The following is a 27,925-nucleotide window of genomic DNA, read 5'->3' as shown; positions in this document are numbered from 1 at the left end:
CAGTATGCAGTCTGCAGTCTTGTATGGCACTAGAACTGTATAATAAACATGAAATTACAGCATATTGCTGTAAATGTAAACTATTATGACGTGTGCTCCATTTTCTGAAAAGGCAAGCGTGCAGTGCCTATGTATTCTTGATTTACACCACCACTGCCTTTGACACAAATATAAAATTTAAGAGTTTCATTGCAAATAATGGGAATGGATGCATTTACATTTCAAAAGCAATTCTCAGAAAATCACACCATAAGCTACAATGCTATCTGCCAGCAATCGCAAAAGCACAGCCAAAATGTTTATATCGCCAAACCTACTCACATAGCAAAATCCACATTTATTTAGTAAGCAAAATAAAACGCCAATTTCCTGTTTATTTGCATACGACTGCGTCAGTAATTTAAAATCTGTTTACTTGCAAGTGAAAGCGTCATGCAACATCTGCTCACATGTTTCTGAAATGAAATCCAAATACCACAGAAAACACAAGACTAGGATAACTATTTTGAATGAGGTGCAAAAAGGCCACTTTCATATTACTGCGTTTCAAACAAGAATAAGGCAAGAATTGACTTTAAAAGTGAAAGTATTCTCAATGCAACACACAAAAAAACAACTTTTATTCGCCATTGTTTTGAGAAAACACTTTTTAAGTCACATTTCTAGATCGCTAATCCTGTCTAAAAACCACGTTTACACCAATCACCCAATTTCCAGTTGAAAGCTAAAGTTAAGCCATCTCCTATAAAATCAAATCCATTTACATAACAGAAAAAACGGTAGTTCACGTCACCGAACACTGCACAGCGTACAACACTGTACTGTCCCTACACAAAAAAAACCTCTTTGCTCTCACGCACACGACACGGCTTTTGCCGCCACAAAACAGATACACTCTCAATACACTCCTGGATTTCCGTGCAATTCCGGTCACATAAAACTACTTTGGAATGTACAAGAAAACACAGTGCAATCGTTTTTAAAACCGACCAAACTGCAATAACTGAAACAAAAGGTCACACTAAAGTAACTGACCCGACCTTATTTGGGTTGGTGATGGCCGACATGAAATAATTCAAACTCTGGACCTACTCAGGATTTTTTTCTACCCTATTCTGATGCATCATTATGAAAATTGAAAAAGAGGGAATTTGCAACATGAAAATTTGACTTCATTAACTTGACAGCGTTACGAGCCAGATTCTCTAAATATAGATTTTTTTGAGTATCTACCCTGCTTTACATTTAGCAGATTGCAAACCGCCAATCTATACCGATGAAAACACGATTTACCTTATTGCTTGCCCTGTACCCCCCACACTCCACAAATCCTGGCGGAAATTCCCCACTGCATGGCTGATCCCATTCCTCGCACAGAAAGCGTTATGACCGACATTGGCCTCGGGCAGCAGGCTCCAACTCGGGCCCCGGCCACTCCTCACTCTCTCCGGCTTCGGCCTCGTTGCTTCCTCTTACAAAGTAGTCGCAAACATTCAACAAAACCCAGGAGGGAAGGGGAAAAACAAAAGAAATAGCCCAGCCGGCCAAAACCAACAGAAAAAAGAAAACGAGAAAAGCAAAAGTGAAGCGAACCAAAAACATCTACCGGAGCGACGGAAACGTCATCACTTCCGTTCCGGTCAGAAACAGCAACCCCCAAACGCCAGTTCCAGGTTAGGCGAAGATTCGAACAAAACACAGAAATAAAAAAGATTTGTTTTTAAATGCACAATGGGGTGGAGAGGGTCTACGGTGGCCAGCTTAATCGCTCAATTTTATAACCGAACCTGCAGATATACATAGCGGCAAATCCATGCAATAAAATATCTTGTTCCGACAAGAAACCCTACCCCATCCGTTTCGAACTGGAACGGAGAAGGTTCTCAGGTAGCGAGGCGCATCCCAAAATTATTGAAACATATCAAGCTACCCTTCCGAGGAAGAATTGTTATACATGATTGCTTAAACAAAGTGTAATAAGTGACAGACGCCTACATATACATGTACTAAAAAGTTAAATTAAAAAGAACATGTCGATGGACTAAAATGCTCGCAACACAAAGCATCTTGTACCAGTGAAACAAAAGGAACGAATGGAAATGGTAGCTCAAATCTGCGAGTCAACTGTAGTTCGCATTTCCAAAAGCAATTTTATGTTAATTTCTAAAACCGAATGGAAACTTAGATTAGAAGCAACAATAAAATACTTATCCCAAATAATTCTCACGATATTAATGTCAACAAACCACTTCCTATTTAATTTCGATTTTAACTAATACTGTACTTTTAAATGAAGATATGTTCACTATCTCCTACCTGCCATGCAAATCTTGATACCTAAAAGCAGAAGGTATAATAGCAGTGACCACATCAATTTTTTTCAACTTCTGTTAAAATAAAAGTATGTTAGGGATCATCTCACCAGCATAAATAAGTACTGTGTGAAATTCCTACAAATTTTGATAAGGCTTATTTCTGCACAGCTCAGTCAATATGTCAACCAGGTAAATCGCAACCTTAGTGTTGTTCTATTCACCAAGCTGAATTTCTCACCCAACCCAATCACTCATCTATGCCCGTCAGCCTATCTGCTTTTGTTACCTCTAGACTCACTCGACTATTCCCATACTCTCCTGGCTGATCTCCCAGCTTCCACCCTCCGTAAACTGAAGCTCATCCAAATCTCTGCTGCCCGTATGCTACGTTACACCAAGTCCCATTTACCCATCACCGTGCTCGCTGACCCACATTGGCTCCCAGTCCAGCAATGCCACAATTTTAAAATTCTCATCCTTCTGTTCAAATTCCAACATGGTCTCATCCCTCCCCATCTTTGAAAATTCCTCCAGTCCTACAACCCTCTGTTCTCTGCATTCCTCCAACTCTGGCCTCGTGTGCATCCCCCACTTCCTTCACCGAACTATTGGCGGCCGTGCCCCCAGCCACTTCAGCCCTAAGCTCTGGAATTGCTTCCCTAAACCTCTCCGCCCTCCTTAAAACCTATCTATTTGAATAAGCTTTTGGTCGCTTGTCCTAATGTTTCCTTCTTTGATTCAGTGTCAATTTTTGTCCAATAATGCTCCCGTAAAGTGCCTCGGCATGTTACTAAGTTAAAGGCATTATATAAATGAAAGTTGTTTGACATTATTTTGTATGAATTTTATATGTTGAGTTTCCAGTCGCATGATTTATCCTCACTTCTCCAGATGTCAAAACAGAAAATTAATCTGGGACAGTTCTCCACTTAAGAACACAATAATAATGGAGGAAAACATCGCCTGAATCACCACCCCTTTGCTAACTAGATTGGGCATTGTGAAGAAAAAGCCTCGGGGGGACAGGACTTAAGGAAAAAGAACTCCCTAAACTGTCAATTAAATTTGCATTTCATCACACTTTTATTATAAAATCTCATGAACACGACTGGAGCTTTCAAAATGTTGCACTTCAAATCAAGACCTAACCTGGAATTGCTTTTTATTGCAGTATTAAATGTTGTTCTCAGTTTGACTGCCCAGCTGCATCCTTTTCCTCAGTATTGTGGGTTATTATTGGGAAATCCCTCCAACTGCCAGCATAAGGATCCTCACTGCGGTCAGATCTTTCCGAGTCTACATCTGCTCTGGCCTTAACGTTTACCCTCTCAAACATTGGTACAACACCTGCAAGAATTCTTTTGTTTGAATTGGGATTTGTAAAACACTTGCACCAATATCCAGGGGTAAATTTGGTATTCTATTAACACAAGATAGATTTCAAAACAAACATGTCATTCTAGGAACCACAGCTAAATTTCAACTTTACAATGGAATGCAAACTGCATAAACAATGTATCTGCATTTCTGATAAGAGATAACAGTGTTGAAAAGAACGACAAGGATAGCCGATGTAATATGGGTAGAAATTAGTAATAGGAGCAAAAAAAGGACTCGCAACTGCTAGCAACCGTAGGCTGAAAATGAAGAGATATGTTTAAAGAGGCCCGGAGGAAACGGTAATGTGATAATCAATATTAAAGACAAGTGGTCAGAACTCTCTTACTTTAAAGCCATCCCTAAAACCCACCTCAAACCAAGTTTTTGATCACCCCACCTCATCTCATCTCTATCTCTTGTGGTTTGGCATCTGTTAACCTGATGCCTCTGAAGTTTTAGTGCATTGGGACATTTTTCTACATTAAAGGCACTATAATTTGGAATTCTCTACCCCAGAGGGTTGTGGAAGCTCAGTCATTGAGTGTATTCAAGTCAGAGGTCGATAGATTTTTGGATATTAAGGATATGGGAGGATAGCACATGACAGTGGGGTTGAGGTAGAAGATCAGCTAAGATCTTATTGAATGGCAGAGCAGGCTCGAGGGGCTGAATGGCCTACTCCTTATGTTCTTATGTTCAAACACAAACTGGGAGGGAGGAATGAAAGGACAGTTTCATGCAAGTAATCGTCAGCTGTGGCTCAGAGAAGCACTCTTGCTTCTGAGTCAGATGGTTGTAGGTTCAAGTCAGCTGAGGAATGTACCAATCGAAAGCAGGTTTATATACTTCCAATGAAAAAATAAGATACACAAAATGAACAGAGCTGTCAGCAAAAGCCATCAGTAAGAGAAGGCAAAGCGATGAAACTTCTGCAAACATTTTTCAAAATTCTTTCAACCATCATCTTAAATTCTCACAAAACCAAGAAATTTAACATTGGAATAAGGTTTGTAACATGCATAATATATGAAACATCTGCACACACCTCCATCTGCATAACTTGACTTCCTGTTGTCATGCTTTTGGCATACGTGGTGTCTCAACTTTTCATCATTATAAATTCCTATGCTTACATTTGTAATGGGGTTTGAGAGTGTAAAATCGACACTGTGATTGCATAATCAAGGAACTGGGATCCCACAAATCAATCAAAATGTGTTTTGAAAATGTATTTCTTTTGCCATTTTTCCCCTCCGTAATTAACATTTCTAATATCCAAAATAAGGGTTTAAACAAAATAAACGCCCAAGAATTACAATATCAACTGAAAGCATTAAATTGTCTTTTAATGCCTTCATTAACGTTTTTACTTGAAGTTTTCAACCTCTTCCAAAGGCCTGGGCTTGGACTTGATTTTTTTACCCAGACCTGAATCTGAATTGTACAATCTCAGCATATGCAGTGTGCTAATTTCCCTTCTGGTGTCCGAGCCAATATTTATCCCTCAACTAACATCAATACAATAGATCATTTATCTCATTGCGGTTTGTGGGACCTTGCAAATTACTTAATTGGCTGTGAAACATTTTGGAACATCCTGAGCACGTTCTTTCTTTCGAGGTGAATGACAATGGAACAAGGGGAGGCGATGATGCAGGGGTTGAGCGGGTAGTGAAGGGGTGATAGGAATTGGAAAGGGTGGTAGGAAAGTGAAGGAATAGCAGATGTATTGGGAGCAAGGGAGAAGAGAACAAGTGAGTCGGGGAATGGAGTGCAGGGAAGGAAACTCGGGACACTTTTTATCCCGCAATCCCAGTTTCAAATGCAGCCTGCAGCCGTTGGCGGCTGATTTCCTCATCACACCAACCAAAAGAAAAGATAATGACAGAAGTAGATGGGGACAGAGAGAAAAGAAAAAAAATTAAGAGGACCGATATCAGAGCCATGCAAGAGTGATCATATTCTCTGACTTACGGCGCACAATCCCACAGATCGTCTAGCAAAGTACTAAAATCATTATGTCTTATCAACCGTTAACAATTCCTATGGCATTTGCAATGATAACTGCATCCACACCTAGCTGTAACCTTCTGTGACATCTGTAGGTGGCGCTGTAATATTGAGGGCTTTTGCAAAATTTTGGGTAAATGTTTTTAGTGTGTCACACGACTCTGTCCCACTGTAGCTTTGAAGCCTTTTCCTGAAGGAGTCTCGAGTGCCAGCAAAGCTTAGTGGCAAGAGTATAACCCTTCCAACATTGCTCTCATTTAAAGGGTGCAGGCATTCATGACCTTTGAAAGTGTGAGGGTTCCTTAACGTTTGTTCACATAGTGTGCAAAAAGAGAGTTTCCCACCTTGTGATGTTTGGTATTCTGCAATTCAGGTAACTGAGGGAAAACTCACGCCAGTCTTCACATTTATAACGTTTCTATCCAGCAGATTGCCGAGGCTACCGTGACCCAGGTTTGCCTTTTCGCCCCCAAACCCATAAGTATATATATTTTTTTTTAAGTCTCACTTCTAACATGCATTGTTGGTCACACTTCAGGCACCACATTTTCAAATTTCACAACTGAACAGCTAGGGAATGTACTGAACAAAATCGAGAGACGTGGGAATGAAAATTATCAAAAATAGGCAATCACCAAAAAAGAACAAAAGGAATCAAAATACTTTAAAAAATATGTATTTTGACATCATCTCACTAAGCTGAGAATATCATACAGGAAATAAGGTTTCTAACATAAAGCTTTGAACAATGATAAAATTAACATTTGTTTTACCTACCTCGGTGTGGTTGAAATATTTCAAGGTTTTCCAGCAGAAGCCCAAGGTACGAGTTCAGGGGGCTTACCCGTTCACTCTAGCAGCTGAATGAAGAGGCTTAACCAAGTAGCAGAATATGACCCCGAAAATGCATCAGTATCACTCTTCAAGTTATTTATGCACAATTCTCAGAATGACGCTCCATGCTGCCTCTTTTCAGAATTTGATGACCACCACCACATTTTAGAGTGAGGAGGCGGAGAACACACCAGTTCTTTAATATGATCGACAGCAAGACTGATTCACAGATCATGACTAAACGTTTGGTTCGTACGCCCCGCCCCCTAACCAGCAATGGAAATGATCTGAGGATAACAGCCAGTAAACTGGGAGAACTGTGAAGGTAACTGAAATTATTTGCATCTACATCATTTTCCAAAAGGGAACCAACATGAGAAATTAAACAACTAGCTGCAGATCAGAGGGTGCTTGCATGTGCAACTACAGCAAGTTACATGCACAGCTTTATTTGTGCAACGGTTTGAGTATGAGGGGAACAAATTAATTTTGTACATTTGCAAACAATAAGGACAGCACTGCGTTCTCATCATAAGCAGTCCCTCGGAATCGAGGAAGACTTGCTTTCACTCTAAAAATGAGTCCTTAGATGGCTGAACAGTCAATCAAAAAGCACTTACTTCAACTCTTGAACACATCCCTCACAAATGTCTTTTCAAATACTTTTGGTGTCCATGTACACCTCCCCTCCTGAAGTTGTGTAACCTGACTTCAAGATCAATGCAACAGCAGATCTGCTAGTCATTAATTACAATTCCACACAGACAATTATCCTGATAATATTGAATGATGTTTGAATATCAGGCCAAGGGAAATGCAGCACATTTTAAAAACAGAGCACAAGTAGCCTGTTTCCCATTATAAAAGGTATGGTTAAATGTTCATTTTTAAACATTCTGGAAACCAAAACAAATATTTTGAATCATCTTTAGGCAAGGGATCAACTTCCATAGGTATGCTGATGACATCCAATTCTATCAAGCACTTCTCGCTACCCAATGGCCACTTCTGTGCTGTCAGACTGCCTGTCTGACAAGTCATAATTTATTTTCAGCTGAACTTCGGGAAGACCAAAGCCAGCGTTGTTTGCACCTGCTAAAAACTCTGTTCCATTGCCACTGACACAAACTCCCACCCCGGTCACTTGCTAGGCTGAACTAAACCGTGTGCAACATTGTCATTTGTCCGATCCTGAGCGGAGCTTCATATTTTAACCAAGTCCACTTGCATTCCACTATATTGCTGGTCTCCACCCCGCCACCAAAACCCTAAACCATACTGGCCAACTCCAGAATCGATTACGCCAATTCTGTACTACTGGCCTTCCATCATACTCCCTCCACAAATTCCAACTTGTGCAAAATGCAGCCACATACATTCTCTCTCGCATTAAGTCCCGTTCACCAAACATCATTGACCTATAAGGATTCCCTATTCCCCAAAACATCCAAATTAACATCCTTGTCTTCAAGTCTATCCATGGCCTTGCACCTTCATACCTCCACAATGTCCTCCCGCAATCCATCCCCTCCCACATGCTTTGGTCCTCCAACTCCAACCTCCTGTGCATTTCTCCATCCTCAGTCCTCCATTAGTGGCAGAGTTTCCAGTCGCCACGATCCGACTCTCTGGTAGTGCCTCAGAAAATCCCTCTGCCTGTCTAATTCTTGGTCATCCTTTTAAAAACTCCCAGATTAATAACTCCTATAGCCACATTTAAGCTAGTTCAGTTTGCACACACGTAACGTTAAGTTTCCATCTGCGTACAGAGAACGGCTCCAGACCTAAGCTGAGTTTGTGTGTACCATTTTGTCCCCAACGTGACCTTTTCCTAACCCTCCCCCATTTTATTGCACCACTCCCTTCCTCATCTGTCACTACCACATCAATGACCTCCTTTCCTGCCACTGCTCCAGGCTCAAGTCCTTCCTTGGACAGGCCCATGGCTTCGCTCAGGCCAGACATCCTTGCTCACATCTATTGCCATGTCTCCCAGAACACCCCCTCAATCTGGCACACATTCTACCCAGGCCACTCCCAGAATTTGATTCCTTCAACCTTCTCCCCATCTCTCTCCATTCACACTCCCCCTCTCCCCTCCGAGGTTCTCCCTATCCACTCTGCATCACCCTGCAATATGTCCATTTCCTTGCTAACAAGACCCTTCTAATCCACAAAGTATCTTGGAAGACTCTTGATATGCTAGGCCGGACTGAAACCTTGTGCACCAGTAGTAACTCTTTTCCACACCCACTGAGGCTGCTCCAGCCAGCTGCACATTCATTCCATCATGCTCCCCACTGTGGCAATGGCATGGATTTGTCGAGATGGGATCTGTGGACTTATCCCCTTGGTCCTCCAACACTTTGAACACCTCGCCTTCCACCAGCCCTCATGTCTCTTTTCAAAGCTACCCTGAAATCCCTCACTCGCATTGTCTGCTACTCAAGACTACCCCTCCTCTCGAATTCCATTATTTACAATACATCAGCTGATATGCTAAACAGCTGCCTTGTCTGGACTTCTAACATCTTTTCCCCTACCAGTTCTCAGCCTCCTGCGTCACTGCTCCTCCAGTGGAACACTGACCTTTGTGACCTCAAATTCTCGGACCACAGGCTCAAGAGTACTTGGAGCACTACCGGCCTGGTCATCCGCCACCAGAGTTGGCTTGACCACATCAACCACTATTGCCTCGCCCTCTCTGCTGCCAAATTCTACTACTCCAAAATCATCCTGGTAGATGAGCACAATGGCCACCTCTTCTTCAAACAAACCATCTTTTTCAACCTCTCTCCTCTAACCCATTCATCCTCACCATTGATGGCAGGCTCGAGAACCTCATGCACATTAGCCTCCAAATCGGAGACTGGCCACTCAGCTGCCTTAGCTTACTAATTCCTCACTGCCTACCTGTCCTCAAGTGCCTCCAGAACACCTTGACCCGGAATTTGCAACTTCAGGATTTAGCGCAGCGCATCCTAACGCAGAAATCCTGAAGTTGTGGTCAGTCATTCAATGCTCCAACACTGGCTGCGCTGTGCCCCCCTGCCCACAGCCGGCATCTGGGAAATCAGTGAAAATGACCAAACTTGAGTTTTTCTGCAGAAATATCACTGTTAAATACCCCATTAAAAGTCAGACCTTGTTGGATTAGGTGTAACTGGGGTTTTAACAGCGTATCGACTGCTAAACAAACGTTAAGGCTCTGAAAAAATAGTTGTAATTTTGTGGAGTGTCAGATGTCTCCATTATAATAAAAATTACAATTTTTAAGAAACTTAATATATTTATTTTCAAAGTTTGTTCATATTTATTTCAGGTTTACCTTTTCCCCATGTGAACGTCCCAATCTTTCTTTTGCACTCCATTTTAGAAAGTCAGAATAAAAGGAGCTTCTCCACCTCCTGGTTCCCTATCTGTGAAAATTCGGCATTGTGATTGGCTGCTTAGACAGCTTGTTGACATCACAGCAACAAGCATGGAATTGACACTACACTGCACTGATTTCAATTGCACGCCGAAAAAGCCAACTTCTCACCAGAGATCTGGGGCCAGCGGCGAACACCTCTGCTTCGCCACTGACTGCAAATTACAGGCCAGTGTAGTTTCTCTCTCACCTCTTATTTCCTTCATGAAACCAACCATCAGCTCCTCTACCCCCTCGTAACCACTTCTCCGTGAACCAATGCTCACAGACGCAATAAACTTTTCTTTTGCTTAGGCGCTATTCCACCATCTTCACAAATGCGACCACCCTCCTTCCTTGAAAGGTCCATCCTCAACTCAACTGTCTTCTCCAACTATTGTCCCTCCTCTCTTGAAGGTCTTCAAACATCTCTTTGCTATGCAACTCCACAATCATCTTTCTTCAGTCTGGTTTCTGTTATACCGACACCTCCAAAACCATTTTGCTTAATTGCGTTAATGTTGATCTTACCTCTGATTACCCTAAAGAGTAAAAAGTGTTTTAAAAAAAACCCGACAGGTCCATCACTAAGGTCACCTATTTTCACCTCCGAAACAACGCCGGCATCCATCCCCAACTCATCCCCCTTAAACATTCCTTCCCATGCTTTTCAGATCTCCAACCCACGATTTTCTAATGTCTCCCTAGCCATTCTCTTTGCTCCATCATATACAAATTCAACTCATTCAGATCACATCTATACAAAATCCCACTCACACATCACCCTTATTAACCTCAACTGATTTCCGCCCTCTAATGAACTGATTTCAAAATCCTCATTATCTCTTACAAATCCTTCCATGACCTTGTCCACCCGACTTCTGCAACCTCCTCCATGTCGATGGCTCAGCTCTTTGTACACTGGTCTATTATACGCTCTCTTCTTCATTTTCGCTCCGGTATCAGTGAAAAACTGTTTACCCATCTCATCTTTGCACTCTGGAACTTTCTTTCCAAATCCTTCTGCCTTGTCCTAGCTCTACCCAACTTCAAAAGCCTCCTAAAATCCTACCTTATCGATCAGCTCCCATCACTCTTTTCCCTACTCCTGCTCAGGTCCAACCCCTCCATTCTGAAGTCTCATGGGACATTTTCGACTTTAAAAGCCCAGTTTAAGTATAAGCTATCATTGTCATTCCTGCTTAGTGTGTCATCTGCATTTTTGAGAAGGTATTTGGCACGTTTTGCTATGTTAAAGGAACTATAGAAGTGCAAGTGATTTCTGTTGTTGCAAAGTTTGTTAATCTGTTTTAGCATTGTTATATATGTAAACCTGTCTACCCATGTCTAACCACCAGAGGGCTTATCCCCTGAAGATCCCACAATCTCTTGGGAGCACCTGTATATAAGGAGGCCTCACAGGCTGGAGAGGCACTCAGATCTGTAATAAAGAACTACGGTCACACCTTACTTTGAGCTTGCAGTATCTAGTCTGACTCCTTATCCAAGACATAACAAGCATAGTGCACCTTCAAATTACTTCCATTTGTTCCAACCTTCCCTCTGTCTTCTCAACTCAGTCAGCCTCCAGCATTAGTGCCAGAGAAAGAGAGAGTTGAGGAGATGGTGAAACTTCGTGTTTCTTTGATTGTCGGCAGTTATCTCCACCATTCATTTAACTCAGCACTCATTAAAAAAAATTGCAACTCGGAGGGGGGGAGGGGGGGGGAAAAGAGAGAGGAAGGAACTTGTACAGTTTTTCTTTATTCCAAGGAACAGTAATATGGTGTTAATGGCTACCACTACTAAAAAAATGACTTGCATTATATAGTTCCTTATCTCCATGTATCTACAAACAAGAATTTCACACAATTAATTACTTTGAAATGCTATGTAGGCAAATATGCAACTATTTTGCATCCAGTGAGATCTTAAAAAGAACAAATGAGATGAACCAGTTAATGTGTTTTTGGTTGAGGGAGAAATGTTGCTATAGGATCTTGAACCATTGGAATAGGCCGATGGAATCTTGGCACATTTCATTCAAAAAGAACACATCAAACTTCCTCAGTATTACATTCAAATGTCAGCCTAAATTATGTGCTACAACTTATGTTTATATAGTAAGTGTCTGAATATTTTGGGAGAGACAAACAGACAGACACAGAGCAGGAAGCAAAGGAATTGGTGTGGGAAAGACACCAAGCATGGTCAAAGAGATGCATTTCAAGATGCATCAAGGAAAAATAGCTTGAGGAGAAAGTTCCAGAGAGCAAAAGCACACCAGTTGAAGCAGTGGGTTCAGACGATGGAGTGAAGATGGCAGTGAACAAACTATAATCCAAAGTCAGAGGAACAGTGAGTGCGGACAGGAATACATGGCGAGAGAAGTGGAACGAGACTGTGGAAGGATTTGAAAATGGGGGCAAGGATCTTAAAGTTGTTTTGCTGGGGCACAGTGGAACTGCAGAAGGACAGAGGTGATCGTTGGGTAGGACTTTTTTGGAAGCTGACACAGGTTGCAGAGTTCTAGTTTTACTTTAGTTTGTGCAGGGTGGAATTGGGGGAGGCCGATTAGGAGACCAATACAGAAATCAATCTTCAAGATGCAGAAGACGTGCATGAGGATTTCAGCAGCAGAGGGTCTGAGTTAGGGAAATAATTAGGCAAATCATAGGCAGTCCCTCGGAATCGAGGAAGACTTGCTTCCACTCTTAGCACGAGTTCTTAGGTGGCTGAACAGTCCAATACGAGAACCACAGTCTCTGTCACAGGTGGGACAAACAGTCGAAGGGAAGGGTGGGTGGGACAGGTTTGCTGCACGCTCTTTCCGCTGCCTGCGCTTGATTTCTGCATGCTCTCGGCGATGAGACTTGAGGTGCTCAGCGCCCTCCCGGATGCAGTTCCTCCACTTAGTCTTTGGTCAGGGACTCCCAGGTATCAGTGGGGATGTTGCACTTTATCAGGGAGGCTTTGACGGTATCCTTGTAATGTTTCCTCTGCCACCTTTGGCTCGTTTGCCGTGAAGGAGTTCAGAGTAGAGCGCTTGCTTTGGGAGTCTTGTGTCTGGCATGCGAATAATGTGGCCCGCCCAGCGGAGCTGGTCAATTAGGCAATCATGTGGAGGTGGAAGAATCATCTCGCCAACTGACTATGTTGGGCAGAAAGTCCAGGTGAGAGTTGAAAAAGACTATAGTGGTGCACATCCCCAGGTTCTGCCTGCATAAGCAGCCAGGGAGGTTCATAGCAGGCAGTACCAGAGGCACATGGGTGCTGGTGAGAGACAAACAGGATCATTTCAGTTTTGCCAACTGAATGTTTCCACATATGTAGGGCTTGAAACAGAGAAACATAGAAAATAGGTGCAGGAGTAGGCCATTCGGCCCTTCATGGCTGAACATGCAACTTCAGTACCCCATTCCTGCTTTCTCACCATACCCCTTGATCCCCCTAGTAGTAAGGACTTCATCTAACTCCTTTTTGAATATATTTAGTGAATTGGCCTCAACAACTTTCTGTGGTAGAGAATTCCACAGGTTCACCACTCTCTGGGTGAAGAAATTCCTCCTCATCTCGGTCCTAAATGGCTTACCCCTTATCCTTAGACTGTGTCCCCTGGTTCTGGACTTCCCCAACATTGGGAACATTCTTCCTGCATCTAACCTGTCTAACCCAGTCAGAATTTTAAACGTTTCTATGAGGTCTCCTCTCATTCTTCTGAACTCCAGTGAATACAAGCCCAGTTGATCCAGTCTTTCTTGATGGGTCAGTCACGCCATCCTGGGAATCAGTCTGGTGAACCTTCGCTGCACTCCCTCAATAGCAAGAATGTCCTTCCTCAGGTTAGGAGACCAAAACTGTACACAATACTCCAGGTGTGGCCTCACCAAGGCCCTGTACAACTGTAGCAACACCTCCCTGCCCCTGTACTCAAATCCCCTCGCTATGAAGGCCAACATGCCATTTGCTTTCTTAACCGCCTGCTGTACCTGCATGCTAACCTTCAATGACTGATGTACCATGACACCCAGGTCTCTTTGCACCTCCCCTTTTCCTAATCTGTCACCATTCAGATAATAGTCTGTCTCTCTGTTTTTACCACCAAAGTGGATAACCTCACATTTATCCACATTATACTTCATCTGCCATGCATTTGCCCACTCACCTAACCTATCCAAGTCGCTCTGCAGCCTCATAGCATCCTCCTCGCAGCTCACACTGCCACCCAACTTAGTGTCATCCGCAAATTTGGAGATACTACATTTAATCCCCTCGTCTAAATCATTAATGTACAGTGTAAACAGCTGAGGCCCCAGCACAGAACCTTGCGGTACCCCACTAGTCACTGCCTGCCATTCTGAAAAGTCCCCATTTACTCCTACTCTTTGCTTCCTGTCTGACAACCAGTTCTCAATCCATGTCAGCACACTACCCCCAATCCCATGTGCTTTAATATTGCACATTAATCTCTTGTGTGGGACCTTGTCGAAAGCCTTCTGAAAGTCCAAATATACCACGTCAACTGGTTCTCCCTTGTCCACTCTACTGGAAACATCCTCAAAAAATTCCAGAAGATTTGTCAAGCATGATTTCCCTTTCACAAATCCATGCTGACTTGGACCTATCATATCACCTCTTTCCAAATGCACTGCTATGACATCCTTAATAATTGATTCCATCATTTTACCCACTACCGATGTCAGGCTGACCGGTCTGTAATTCCCTGTTATCTCTCTCCCTCCTTTTTTAAAAAGTGGGGTTACATTGGCTACCCTCCACTCCATAGGAACTGATCCAGAGTCAATGGAATGTTGGAAAATGACTGTCAATGCATCCACTATTTCCAAGGCCACCTCCTTAAGTACTCTGGGATGCAGTCCATCAGGCCCTGGGGATTTATCGGCCTTCAATCCCATCAATTTCCCCAACACAATTTCCCGACTAATAAGGATTTCCCTCAGTTCCTCCTCCTTACTAGACCCTCAGACCCCTTTTATATCCGGAAGGTTGTTTGTGTCCTCCTTAGTGAATACCGAACCAAAGTACTTGTTCAATTGGTCCGCCATTTCTTTGTTCCCCGTTATGACTTCCCCCGATTCTGACTGCAGGGGACCAACGTTTGTCTTTACTAACCTTTTTCTCTTTACATATCTATCGAAACTTTTGCAATCCGTCTTAATGTTCCCTGCAAGCTTCTTCTCGTACTCCATTTTCCCTGCCCTAATCAAACCCTTTGTCCTCCTCTGCTGAGTTCTAAATTCCTCCCAGTCCCCGGGTTCGCTGCTATTTCTGGCCAATTTGTATGCCACTTCCTTGGCTTTAATACTATCCCTGATTTCCCTTGATAGCCATGGTTGAGCCACCTTCCCTTTTTTATTTTTACGCCAGACAGGAATGTACAATTGTTGTAGTTCATCCATGCGGTCTCTAAATGTCTGCCATTGCCCATCCACAGACAACCCCTTCAGTATCATTCGCCAATCTATCCTAGCCAATTCACGCCTCATACCTTCAAAGTTACCCTTCTTTAAGTTCTGGACCATGGTCTCTGAATTAACTGTTCCATTCTCCATCCTAATGCAGAATTCCACCATATTATGGTCACTCTTCCCCAAGGGGCCTCGCACAACGAGATTGCTAATTAATCCTCTCTCATTACACAACACCCAGTCTAAGATGGCCTCCCCCCTAGTTGGTTCCTCGACATATTGGTCTAGAAAACCATCCCTTATGCACTCCAGGAAATCCTCCTCCACCGTATTGCTTCCAGTTTGGTTAGCCCAATCTATGTGCATATTAAAGTCACCCATTATAACTGCTGCACCTTTATTGCACGCACCCCTAATTTCATGTTTGATGCCCTCCCCAACATCACTACTACTGTTTGGAGGTCTGTACACAACTCCCACTAACGTTTTTTGCCCTTTGGTGTTCTGCAGCTCTACCCATATAGATTCCACATCATCCAAGCTAATGTCCTTCCGAATTATTGCCTTAATTTCCTCCTTAACCAGCAATGCTACCCCACCTCCTTTTCCTTTTATTCTATCTTTCCTGAATGTTGAATACCCCTGGATGTTGAGTTCCCAGCCCTGATCATCCTGGAGCCACGTCTCCGTAATCCCAATCACATCATATTTGTTAACATCTATTTGCACAGTTAATTCATCCACCTTATTGCGGATACTCCTTGCATTAAGACACAAAGCCTTCAGGCTTGTTTTTTTTTTTAACACCCTTTGTCCTTTTAGAATTTTGCTGTACAGTGGCCCTTTTTGTTCTTTGCCTTGGGTTTCTCTGCCCTCCACTTTTCCTCATCTCCTTTCTGTCTTTTGCTTTTGCCTCCTTTTTGTTTCCCTCTGTCTCCCTGCATTGGTTCCCATCCACCTGCCATTTTAGTTTAATTCCTCCCCAACAGCACTAGCAAACACTCCCCCGAGGACATTGGTTCCGGTCCTGCCCAGGTGCAGACCATCCGGTTTGTACTGGTCCCACCTCCCCCAGAACCGGTTCCAATGCCCCAGGAATTTTAATCCCTCCCTGCTGCACCACTGCTCAAGCCACGTATTCATCTGCGCTATCCTGCGATTCCTACTCTGACTATCACGTGGCACTGGTAGCAATCCCGAGATTACTACTTTCCATTCGCTTCAAGTAATGGAACAGATTCCGAACATTTCCAAATAAAGTATCTCACTCCATTATTTAAGAAAGGTGTGAGTGAGTGATTATAGATTTATTAGTCTAATGTCTGTTGTGGGGAAGTTACTGGAATCTGCTATTAGGCACAGAGTGACTGAGCAATTAGCCAAATATGAACTGATCAGAGAGCCAGCATGGATTTGTAACTCATGTCTAACTAACCCAGTTGATTTTTGAGGTCACCAACATGGTAGATAGTGAATGTCTATGGATGTTATTTATGTGGACTTCCACAAGGTTCCCCACAAGGGATGGTTAGTAAAAATGAAAGGACATGGAATTGAAGGCAACCTATTAACGTGGCGAGGGAATTGGGTAGGAGGTAGGTGACAGAGAGTAGAGATAATAAGAATCTACTCCAATTGGCAGGAAGTGACTCGTGGTGTCCCCCAGAGATCTGTGCTGGGGCCTCAGCTTTTCACTATATTTATCAATAACTTAGATGAAGGAAGAGAGCGCCGTATATCCAAGTTTGCTGACAACACTAAGTTAGGTGGCACAGTAATTAGTGTAAATGGGAGCAGGAAGTTACAAAGGGACATTGATCGAGTGGGCAAAATTGTGGCAGGTTGAATTCAGCGTGGGAAAGTGTGAGGTCATTCACGCTGGACGCAAGGACGATAGATCAGAATTTTTTTTCTAAATAGCGAGAAGCTAGAAACTGTGGAAGAGCATGGAGATTTAGGGCTGTATGTACACAAATTACTAAAAACTAGTGGACAGGCACAAAAAAAATTGGAAAGGCCAATGGAATGTTGGCCTTTATCTCAAGGGAGCTAGAGTCCAAAGGGGTGGCAGTTATGCTACAGTTGTATAAAGTTCTGATTAGACCGTTAGACCGCAGATGTTCAGTTGCCTTGAAGGAGGTGCATCGCAGATTCACCTGAATGATACCGGGGTTAAATTACGAGGACAGGTTGCGTAGACTAGGCTGGTATTCCCTCCAGTATAGAAGATTAAGGGATGATCTAATTGAGATGTTTATGATGATTAAATGAGTTGGTAGGGTAGATCGAGAGAAACTATTTCCTCTGGTGGGTGAGCCCAGAACAAGGGGCGTAACCTTACAATTAGAGCCAGACCGTTCAGGGGTGATGTCAGGAAGCACTTCTTCACACAAAGGGCAGTGAGAATCTGGAACTCTTCCCCCAAAAAGCTGTTGAGACTGGGGGGTCAAATGAAAATGTCAAACCTGAGACTGATAAGATTTTTGTGAGGTAAGTGTATTGAGGGATAGAATCAAGGCAGGGGAATGGAGTTAAGATACAGATCAGCCATAATCTAATTAAATCGCAGAACAGACTCGACGGGTTGAATGGCTTTCTCCTGTTCTATGTTCCTACCTTTAATACTTGCAATTTGCAAACACTCACCATATAGTCAGGGACAAGTTATTTTCCTACACAGGTAAGATGTGAAACACAGCATTTTGCCAAAGTGTGTGTAATATTAGTGGGCTTCTCTCGCCATCTCGAGTCCATTACTGCTCCTTTACTTTGAACTGTTGCTGCTGATTTTAGCTCACGAGTATCTAAGCAATAGACACCTGGAAGGTCCCAGATTTAATCCGCAGTCTGTGCTAAGCTAGCTGATTTCAGACTTCAATGAGCATCTCTGGCTTAGAAAGGGGAATATGGGACAGGGTTTCCATTCCTAATTGCTATCAATGGCCTCTGCCAGAGAAGTGTGCACGTATGAACATCGGCGAGGACAGGATCAGACTCAGCTCTGATACTCCCAACATTCACACAACTTTCCAACACTCACCATCAAGGCTCACGCATAATGAGCAGGGCCACTAGTTTATGGTGACTGATTAAGTTAAATTAGTTTTTTATTACATGTGATCCCATGATTTTTACCAATGTTTTGGAGATCACATTCCAAGATTCTGTCCGTTGACAATTGGGCTTATGGTGACTGAAAAGATCAAATTCCCATTTTTATTACATGGGATTAAAGCATTTTTCTGGGATTTTTACCAGTGTGTTGGGATCACATTCTGTTATTCTGTCCATTTTTCTATCAACCGACATCCATGGAATCGTACCTCAGTTAGGAATCAATGCCTTCAGGAGAGGAGAGGAGAAAGTTAGCAAGTAGAAAAATCGGAGTAACTATTTGTGCTAAGTCTCCCTTCTGCGCATGTGTCTCCTGACGCATGCGCAAAAGCGAGAGTTACGACAAATATCACTGACTCCGCTCCCTCCCCCACCCCCAAGCGCAATTCCCACTGACCCTTTTCTGCGCTTGCATCCTCCTCTCATTCCCCTCGACGTCCGAGCCGAAACACCACGTTGCTTACGATCCAGAAGCAGCCCCGAGGCTCGAGCAGCCGAACACATCCGCCGAGCCCTGAGCCCCCCACAACGCCGCAAGCCGCCGAGCGGGGAGAGAGAGCCGGAGGGGGCGGGGGGGGAAAGAGAGAGAGAGACTTGCCGGGAGGGGGTGGGGGGGGGAAAATCACAAGGAACTCAGGGAAGACAGATCACATTCTTCCGACCCCCTGGTGTGTGTGTTACAAGGGACATCGTTGGAGTGGATGAAATCCAGAAGTCACAACACTGTCACTATTCACTTCATACCCAATAAACCTGTTAACAATCTGCACACAATGCCCCATTTATGGTGGTGGAGGGGGCGCGGGGGGGGAAGTAAGGTCACGCACTTGCGCTGGAGTAAGGACTTCGGCTGTGGGATGCAGCACATGTGCGGAGGTAAGGGTCTTCGGCTTGGGGAGAGATGCACTTGCGTTGGGGTAAGGGACTTCGGCTGGAACTTGGCTTTTGGGGAGATCTATCCTCTGGCTTCTGAAGTCAAAATGGATCGAATTACAAACTGGAAAATCAATCAGAACTTGGGCTGGACGGTTCCAGTTACACATTCCAGAGGAACTTCAGGGTGTGGCTTATTCTCCAAGGGGACCAATTAGCAATAGATCATGTGATAATGGAGAGCCAATCAGAGAAATGGCTGCCTTTCAGTTCGTGCAAATAAACGCATCCTAAAAAAAAACAGTCCTACAGGCTTCAGCCAAGGTTCCCTATCTAATTAGCGCCTGCTGGACAACAGGACACGGCAGGATTGGGCTTCATTATAATGCCCCATCACAAAGCCTACCAACATTGATCATCTCAGCTCACACATGAAAATGCGCATTTGAGGGGCATACCAGAGGGCTGCTGAACCCCAGCATGAATAAGCAGTTTGCTGGGAGCTGGGGACAAAGAAGGATCAAAACTAAGTTGTGAGGCCTTCTGCAGCAATACAGCATCAAGTTGAACAAATGCAAGTTTATTCAGAGTACATTTGTTGCCCAATACACGCAGGTGTCGTACAACTAATAAACTGAAGACCAAATATACAGTTTAACATTTGTCCCCCCCAGTTTTCGATAGCCATAAATGTACAAATGTTCTCAACGTTTGATCTTTCAGGAGTCCACACTGTTGACAGCACGTTTCTGAAATTAGTTTGAACAGTTCTGCATCAAAATACTTGATGGATGAAGAGTCTCTAAGCTCGCTTTCCTCCACCTTAATTAAAATATATCTGAACACTGAAGTTGAGAATCCCCGAGCCTGTTTGCAAAACCTCCAATTTCATTAGCTCACTGATAGCACCAGTCTGCAAAGAAGTCAAGTGTGTGTACAATACTAGATCATACCCAAACTATTTACATTGATTCAAAGTAGTTCACAGCCTTACTGAAACTACTAAACCCTCTAGTGGTTTTAAAATCCACCTTCTAGAAAGCTGCTTCAAAGAGGAAACTGCTTTACAGCGATTCAATGTATTGCACTACAAAATATGATTAAGGCATAGAACTACAATGTCTCCGTCAAACCTGACAAAACTATCGGGCACAGTCCCACAGCCAACTCTCAACATGAAGCCCTCATCCAAGCACAGTCACATTCACTGCCAACATAAAGGCTTGAATCACATAACATTGTTGTAAATTAGTCATTTTTTTTCAGGATTTACTTAATCAACTTTCAGATCACCAAACAGCGCAAAGATGAAATCTCAGAACCCATTGCAATTTCAAAAAGTGCAAGATATATGGGTCAACGCAACCTTTCCTAATAGCAACATAACAAACGTGATAATCTCGCTCTCGGATTGATGATTGGAAAAGTTACTGTCTCAAGATGTCTAAATCCATTCTGTCAATGTACACTTGTATTCAAATACAGCAGTAGAAACCTTTGGGCCACATAAGTGTACCATGGAAGCTGGGGGAGGGCCACAAATAAAGTTGAAATCCATTTTTCTCATTAATTTACATATACCAAGTTGCTGATGCATTGTTTTTGGGCCCCAGCACAAACTCTGTTCCCTAGACACTGACTCCATCCCTCTCCCCAACTCCTGTCTGAGGCTGAACCAGACTGTTCGCAACCTTGGCGTTATATTTGACCCTGAAAAGAGCTTTGAACCACATATCCGCAGCATAACTAAGACAGCCTATTTCCAGCTCCGTAACATCACCTATCTCCGCCCTTGCCTCAGCTCATCCACTGCTGAAGCCCTCATTCATGCCTTTGTTACTTCTAGACTTGACTATTCCAACGCACTCCTGGCTGGTCACCCACATTCTACCCTTTGTAAACTAGAGGTGATCCAAAACTCAGCTGTCCGTGTCCTAACTCGCAGCAAGTCCCACTCACCCATCACTACTGTGCTCGCTGCCCGTGTCCTAACTCGCAGCAAGTCCCACTTACCTAGCACCCCTGTGCTTGTTGACCTACATTGGCTTCTGGTTAAGCAACGCCTCGATTTCAAAATTGTCATCCTTATTTTCAAATCCCTCCATGGCCTCCTCGCCCCTCCCTATCTCTGTAATCTCCTCCAGCCCCACAACCCCCGAGATGTCTGCACTCCCAATTCTGTCCTCCTGAGCATCCCCGATTGTAATTGCTCAACCATTGGCAGCCGTGCCTTCTGTTGCCTGGACCCCAAGCTCTGGAACTCCCTGCCTCAACCTCTCTGCCTCTCTTTCCTCCTTCAAGACACTCTTTAAAACATGCCTCTTTGACCAAGATTTTGGTCACCTGCGCTAATTTCTACTTATGTGGCTCGGCAGCAAATTTTTAATCACATAATACTCCTGTGAAGTGCCTTGGGAGGTTTCACTACATTAAAGGCGTTATGTAAATACAAGTTGTTGTTGTTGTTGTTGATACTAAATGAGCTTGGCGCTCAGATTTAGGACTTCACCAATGAGACAACAGTGCCAAGGATAACCTTTTCAGAATCTCTAGGCCTACAGAATTAAACAGGACAAACCTGTGAATAAGAAATATAAGCGCAAATAGTATGGAGCTACTTGTGCTTCAAGGGCCGGATTACTGGGATTTAGGGGTCGTGTGTCTCATAGGGCACTTCTTGGACATGTCTGTCCTAGTTTATGAAGTTAGTCCTCATAGCTTACCCATCTTCTGCTTCTTTCCCTTCAACAGGTTATTAATCCACATTACTCTCCATATGGAAATCGCCTTTCAACACTCAGTTAAGACATGAAAACTGGCCGCTCAGTTGAGGGGTCAGAAGGAAAAAAAAAAGCAGCTCCTCGGGGAAAATAGGGATGGACAATAAATGTCGCCTTGCTAGGGTCACCCATATCCCGGAGAGAATTTTTAAAAATACAGGACTTTTAAAAAGGTGGCAGTGTAAGTAGTTAAGATCATAAAAAAGGCAACGTTATGTATCGAACACAAGAGAGAGATGATGCTGAAACTACAAGACTTGGTTAAGTCGTATTCCATTATAGGAATGGTACAAAAGCAATGGAAAAGATGCAGCATAGATTCATTAGGATGTTACCAGGAATGATGGGTTACAATTATAAAAAGGGGAATTCAGAAGTTAGGGCTTTTTTTTTTTACAAGAGCAGATTGATCAAATAACATTCAACATGATGGAGGGTTATAATCGGGTAAATATTGATGGATTGTTTTCACTGGCCAGGGATAGACGCAACGAGGAGGCAGAAAAGTAACGAGGCACAAATTTAAGATCACAAAAATTAAAGGGAACATTAGAAAATATTTAGGCAGAGGGTGGTTAAGAGTGTGGAATTCTCTGCCAAATGTTGTTGAAGCAGTGTCCATAAATTCTTTTAAGGTATTTGTTTAAAAAGAGAAATATTAAAGGGTATGCAGCAAGCAGGCGAGTAGGATTGGACTAGGAGGTTCTTATTTAGAAAAACACCAGAGCTGGTTGGATGGGTCAAATGGCCTGTTCGGTGCTGTAACATTTATGATTCTAGATGGTGGGCAATGTCAGTATCATGACCGGAGTTTTAACTCTAAATCAAGTCCATCATAGAGACTGCATTCTTCAAACCTAAATGCCAGTGTCACCATTGACAAAATCCTAATCCGCATCTTTGTCATCTAGAAAATCAATTAAACCTCAGCCTATGGCCCATGCTCTCTCCTGAAACAAGATCTCCACATCCAGCAAACTGATCGACACAAAGCTTCACTAACCGTGTGCCAGCAAATCAACTTTGCAAAGCCTTCCATAACTTTGCTCCACCCTATTTCATCGTCTCCAGCCAGACATCTGTCTGCACCCTCCAAATTTCTGCTTGTTCTCCACTCCATAAGATGTCAATCTTAGACACTGCACCCCAACCATCTGCAATTCTTTCCCAAAACCAGTGAAACCTTTCTCCCTGCCTTAAATAGCTGCCAAAGACTCACCTTTTCAATAATATCTTGGAGTGTCGTATTCCTACTCAATGTTCACCCTTCTACCTGTAAAGTGCAGACTATTTTTAAGGTGAGCAGGGGGGAGTAAAGGCACATGCAGTAAACAATTCATGTGGAAACACAATAGGCATGTGGTAAACAGAGTCAGTACAAGTAAACTGTGCCAAAATAGTCCCTTATGGTTATAAGGCCATACACATCTATCTCATTGTAGGCAGCACTGAATTCGTATGTCCATACCATACCAGGCTCACTGCAGACCAGCATTAAACCAACCGGTTTATTCTCCTGTGATGCATAATACAGTGCCCCAGGCTCATATGCAACTGACGATTAGTAAACTTATTAAAGAGAAGAGCTGATTTCTCAATAGTTGAGCAAGTTTATCTACCCAGTGAGTAGCTGAGCTATACAGATCAGGACGATTTCAGGTTCAAAACCCAGTCTGTGCTCAGTTAACTCGCATCAACCGGGACGGTAGTAGAAGCCCGAAGGGAGAGCAGCGTCCCAAGGAACTGTACCCCAGCAACAAGTCTTCAAGAGAGCAGAAAAAGTGGTGGGGAAAAAAAGGCTAATTCTCTAACATTTTTATTTGGCAAAGTTGATGGACCACCGGCCAAAATCTTTTAAAGCTCAAGGACCAGAAAAAGAGAATGTGTGCTAAATATGGAGGCACAGGTTTTAAATCCGAGGATGCTCACTGTCACTCACTGTAACTATACCAGGCACGACATTTTGCAACCGTGTGCATCAATGGGACTTTTCACCTGCTTTATTTCCAAAGTTACTTCAGATCGAAACTGTACTCTCATCCTCTCCTTCTGCCTTTTGTCCCATTCCTATTTCTCTCCATCTATTTTCTCCTTCATTCAATTTCTCAGTCTCAGTTTACTACTGTTTCCTCTGTCTGCCTCGCTCATTCCCTTTCCACATGCATCTTTTTCCCCTCTCTCTCTTTCAATTTTCTTTGTGTCTCATTCCTCAGTTCCTCCTCTCATGCAGTTACTGTCACTCGTTCTTTGTCTCACAAACCCAAACAGCATCTGCAGTACTGTTAACACCATCTCACCCTTTTCTCCTGAAGCCGCCGATAGCACTGAAGGTTTGTGTTTGTGGGCTAGCAGTGGCAACTCTCCATATTTGCTCCTTTACTGGGCTCCAGACTGGTTGTTGGTTAATGGTTGAATGTACACCTCAGGTACCCACAACCCGTTGCAGGAGATGATGCACAAATATACAAACAGATAATTAACCTTATAGTACTCTTCTGGAACTCCCTGCCTAAACCTCTCTTTCCTCCTTCAAGATGCTCCTTAAAATCTACCTCTTTGGCCAAGCTTGGTGTCAAATTTTTATCTCTTAATACTCCTGTGAAGCACCTTGGGACGTTTCACTACGTTAAAGGCGCTATATAAATACATGTTGTTGTTGTAGGCCAATGGAGCCTTTAATATAAAATGAATTCCATAATACAATCTTTCTGACCAGCACTCCTGACAGTTTGTTAAGAATAGAACCACGAGCTGCGCGTACTCAGGAGATGCTGGTTAGTCATCCTTGCTATAGACTGACCCAGATCAAGTTGCTCTGTTTATATAGGACTCACTATAATCATCAAGAGACCAGATGAGATTAGGTATTTAGGTATCATTAAGCACAGTTATCTATCTGCCCAACTTGTTAGTTTGTATGAATCTATGGCACAAAACCAATTTATTATTTATGGGGAAACTGGTATCCATAATCTAATCTAGATATCCAGATTAACCATGTGCTCGTTCAGGAAACTATGCCATTTACACTGCATGGCAGTTTCACAAACCAGGAGGAAGGAAAATAAAAATGCACCACTGTTCACTGATGCTTATACCTGTAATGGCTTTGATAATTGACCACTGCTTCAACTCTAAATTTAAACTTGTTATTGTGAACAAAAATGTAAAATATTGGCACATCCACCCACTTGCTATATATGAGCATTTTTCCCTTCACTTTTAAAGGAGAAAGGGAAATAAAAAACATTCTTTGCCCCCACCTTCAAATCATTTCCCCTCATCTCCTGAATGCAGATTCTCATTGGGATACAGTTCTAACAGCCCTCCTGGACCTTATCCATGTACTAGACCCCCCCCTTTTCAAATACACCGTAATCCCATCGCCCCCCCCACCCCCACAATCGGTCCTTGCAAACTGTCACCCATCTCCAACCTCCCATTCCTCTCCAAAGTTCTTGAACGTGTTGTCACCTCCTAAATCTGTGCCCATCTTCCCCACAACTCCATGTTTGAATATCTCCAATCAGATTCTCTCTCTTCGCCCCCCCCACCCCCCAAAAAGAAAAACATAACAGCATTGAAATGGCCCTAATCAAAGTCACATCTTCTGTGACTGTGACCTTGCCCATGGTGCACTATGCCTTCTCGTTCTTCTTGACCTCTGCAGCCTTTGTTTGATACAGTCGACCACACCATCTTCCTCCAACATCTCGGCTTTGTTGTCCAGCTAGAGCACCTCCAGCAATTGCTTCTCTTCCTGCTCTCACACAGTTCCGACAGGAGTCCTCCAAGGATCTATCCTTGACACTGTCTACATGCTGCCCCTTGGCGACATCATCTAAAGAGATGACAACACACAGTTCTACCTTTTTGACCCTGGGCTGACTTTCGAACCAGGTATCCTCTATCACAAAAACCACCTACTTCCACCTCTGTAATATCGTCAGTCTCTTCGCCTGCCTCAGCCCTTCTTCTGCTAAAACCTTTATCGCCTCCGGATTCAACTATTCCAATGCTCTCCTGGCCAGCCTCTCATCCTCCATAAACTTCATCTCATCCAAAACTTTGCTGCCCACATCCTAATCCACACGAAGTCTCACTCACCAATCACCCCTGTGCTTGATGACAAATGTTAGCTTCCGGTCCCCCAATGCCCCAAGTTCAAAATGCGCATCCTTGTGTTCAAATCTCTTCATGGCCTCGCCCCTCCTCATCGCTAACCTCCTCTTGCCATACAACCCTCCGAACACTCTGCGTTCCAAAAACTCTGGCCACTTGTACAACCCCCATTACCTTTACCCGTGCAGTCAGCCATCTAGGTCCGAAACTCAAATCCTCTTCCTAAAAATTAATCTCCCTCTCCTCCTTTTAGATACTCCATAAAATCCACCTTGCCAACCAAGTTTTTAGTCACCCCTCCCATTATCTCCTTCTTTGGTGTAGAATCTTGTTTGATTACGTATCTGTAAAGTGCCTTGGAATGTTGTTTCTACATTAAAGGCGCTTTCTAAATGCAAGTGTTTGTTGTTGTTGAACCGAGGCAATGACAGTTGGCAGGCTATTCAACCGTTCGTCACAAACAAGCCCAATCTTGTCCACACCAGGCACTCTCGTATACAAGCGCACTGGTTTTCCAGATGAGCATCAACTGCAGCTAATTATTCCTCCCTCGTTGTTGACAGGCCCATTGTAAAACCTCTGACTTGCCCAGCTGAAATCCACTACCGAGGTACAGACCAGGAATTAAACTTTAGCTCTTCTTGTCAGTATAGCTTAGAACCACATTCAACACTGCCTTCACTAACTAGGGAAATCCAAGATGATACAGTACATTCATCACAAAATACTTCCTCCCCCTATAGATCAAAACCAGAGAAACATTTCCCATCTTATTGATGGTCTTTTACTGTATTCCTCTACCATATAGACATCAACCTGCTTACTCTTCCCCTTACACTAGGGATCATACTATTGCTTACATGTTACTCAAATCTGTTATTAGGGACAGGGTGACTGAGCACTTGGACAAATATGAGTTGATCAGAGAGTAAGCATGGATTTGTAAAGGGTAAATCATGTCCAACTAACTTAGTTGAATTTTTTGAGGATGTCACGAAAATGGTAGATAAGAGAGTGTATATGGATGTTATTTATATGGACTTTAAGGTTCCACACAAGGGACTGTTAGCAAAAATGAAAGGGCATGGAATTGGAGACAATGTATGGACATGGGTAGGGAATTGGTTAGTAAGAGACTGAGGCCTAGACTTTCCATTATTATCGTGGGCGATAGTTCCGGCGTTAGTGGTTGTTTTATTTTTCAGGATGACCGGAATATTGCCCATTTTAAAAACTGCTAGTTTCACTTTTTTAATTTGAGCGATAGCCGTAGCGATGTGAAATGGGCCTTAGCGATGTATTCAGTCGTGCAAGGCCGACGTCCGTAGCAACGGCCGTTCTGCGATGTGCGGTTTTTTTTCAGGCAAAGAACTTTTCCTGCGATTCGGGAGGTCAGGGGTCATCTGCGCATGCTCAGAAGACAAAGGGAGGGAGCGAGAGAAGGAAGATCGTGTCGAGGTAATGGAGGTGGAACACGAGGATTGGGAGAGAGTGATGTTGCGGAGGTTGCAGGGAGAAGGAGGGCGAAAGCCTTTTCTGAAGAAGCCAACGAAGCTCTGGTCCACGAGGTGGACACTCAGTGGGCCAATTAACCCGGGGTGGGCATGGGAAACCCCCCCACTCCCCAAGAGTATACCAGCGAATATGGGCGGACATTGC

At 43.4% G+C, this 27,925-nt stretch overlaps 1 protein-coding gene across 10 annotated transcripts in view; it reads right to left on the bottom strand.

The window, feature by feature from the left end:
• kmt2d (lysine (K)-specific methyltransferase 2D) overlaps window positions 1-27,925 on the bottom strand; it is a 215,210-nt gene that overhangs the window by 171,402 nt on the left and 15,883 nt on the right. For 8 of the 10 annotated variants that reach the window (XM_070869512.1, XM_070869515.1, XM_070869517.1 and 5 more), the window contains exon 1: window positions 1,294-1,562. The exons of the other annotated variants lie outside the window; for them this stretch is intronic. The gene's annotated coding sequence lies outside the window, so the exon portion shown is untranslated. Of the gene's footprint in view, window positions 1-1,293; window positions 1,563-27,925 lie in introns of those variants that run through there. 10 annotated transcript variants of the gene reach the window in all.

The sequence above is a fragment of the Pristiophorus japonicus genome, chromosome X (genome assembly GCF_044704955.1).
Source record: "Pristiophorus japonicus isolate sPriJap1 chromosome X, sPriJap1.hap1, whole genome shotgun sequence".
NCBI lineage: Eukaryota > Metazoa > Chordata > Chondrichthyes > Pristiophoridae > Pristiophorus > Pristiophorus japonicus.
The sequence above is the reverse complement of the archived record's forward strand: the minus strand, read 5'-3'. Positions and strand labels throughout refer to the sequence as shown.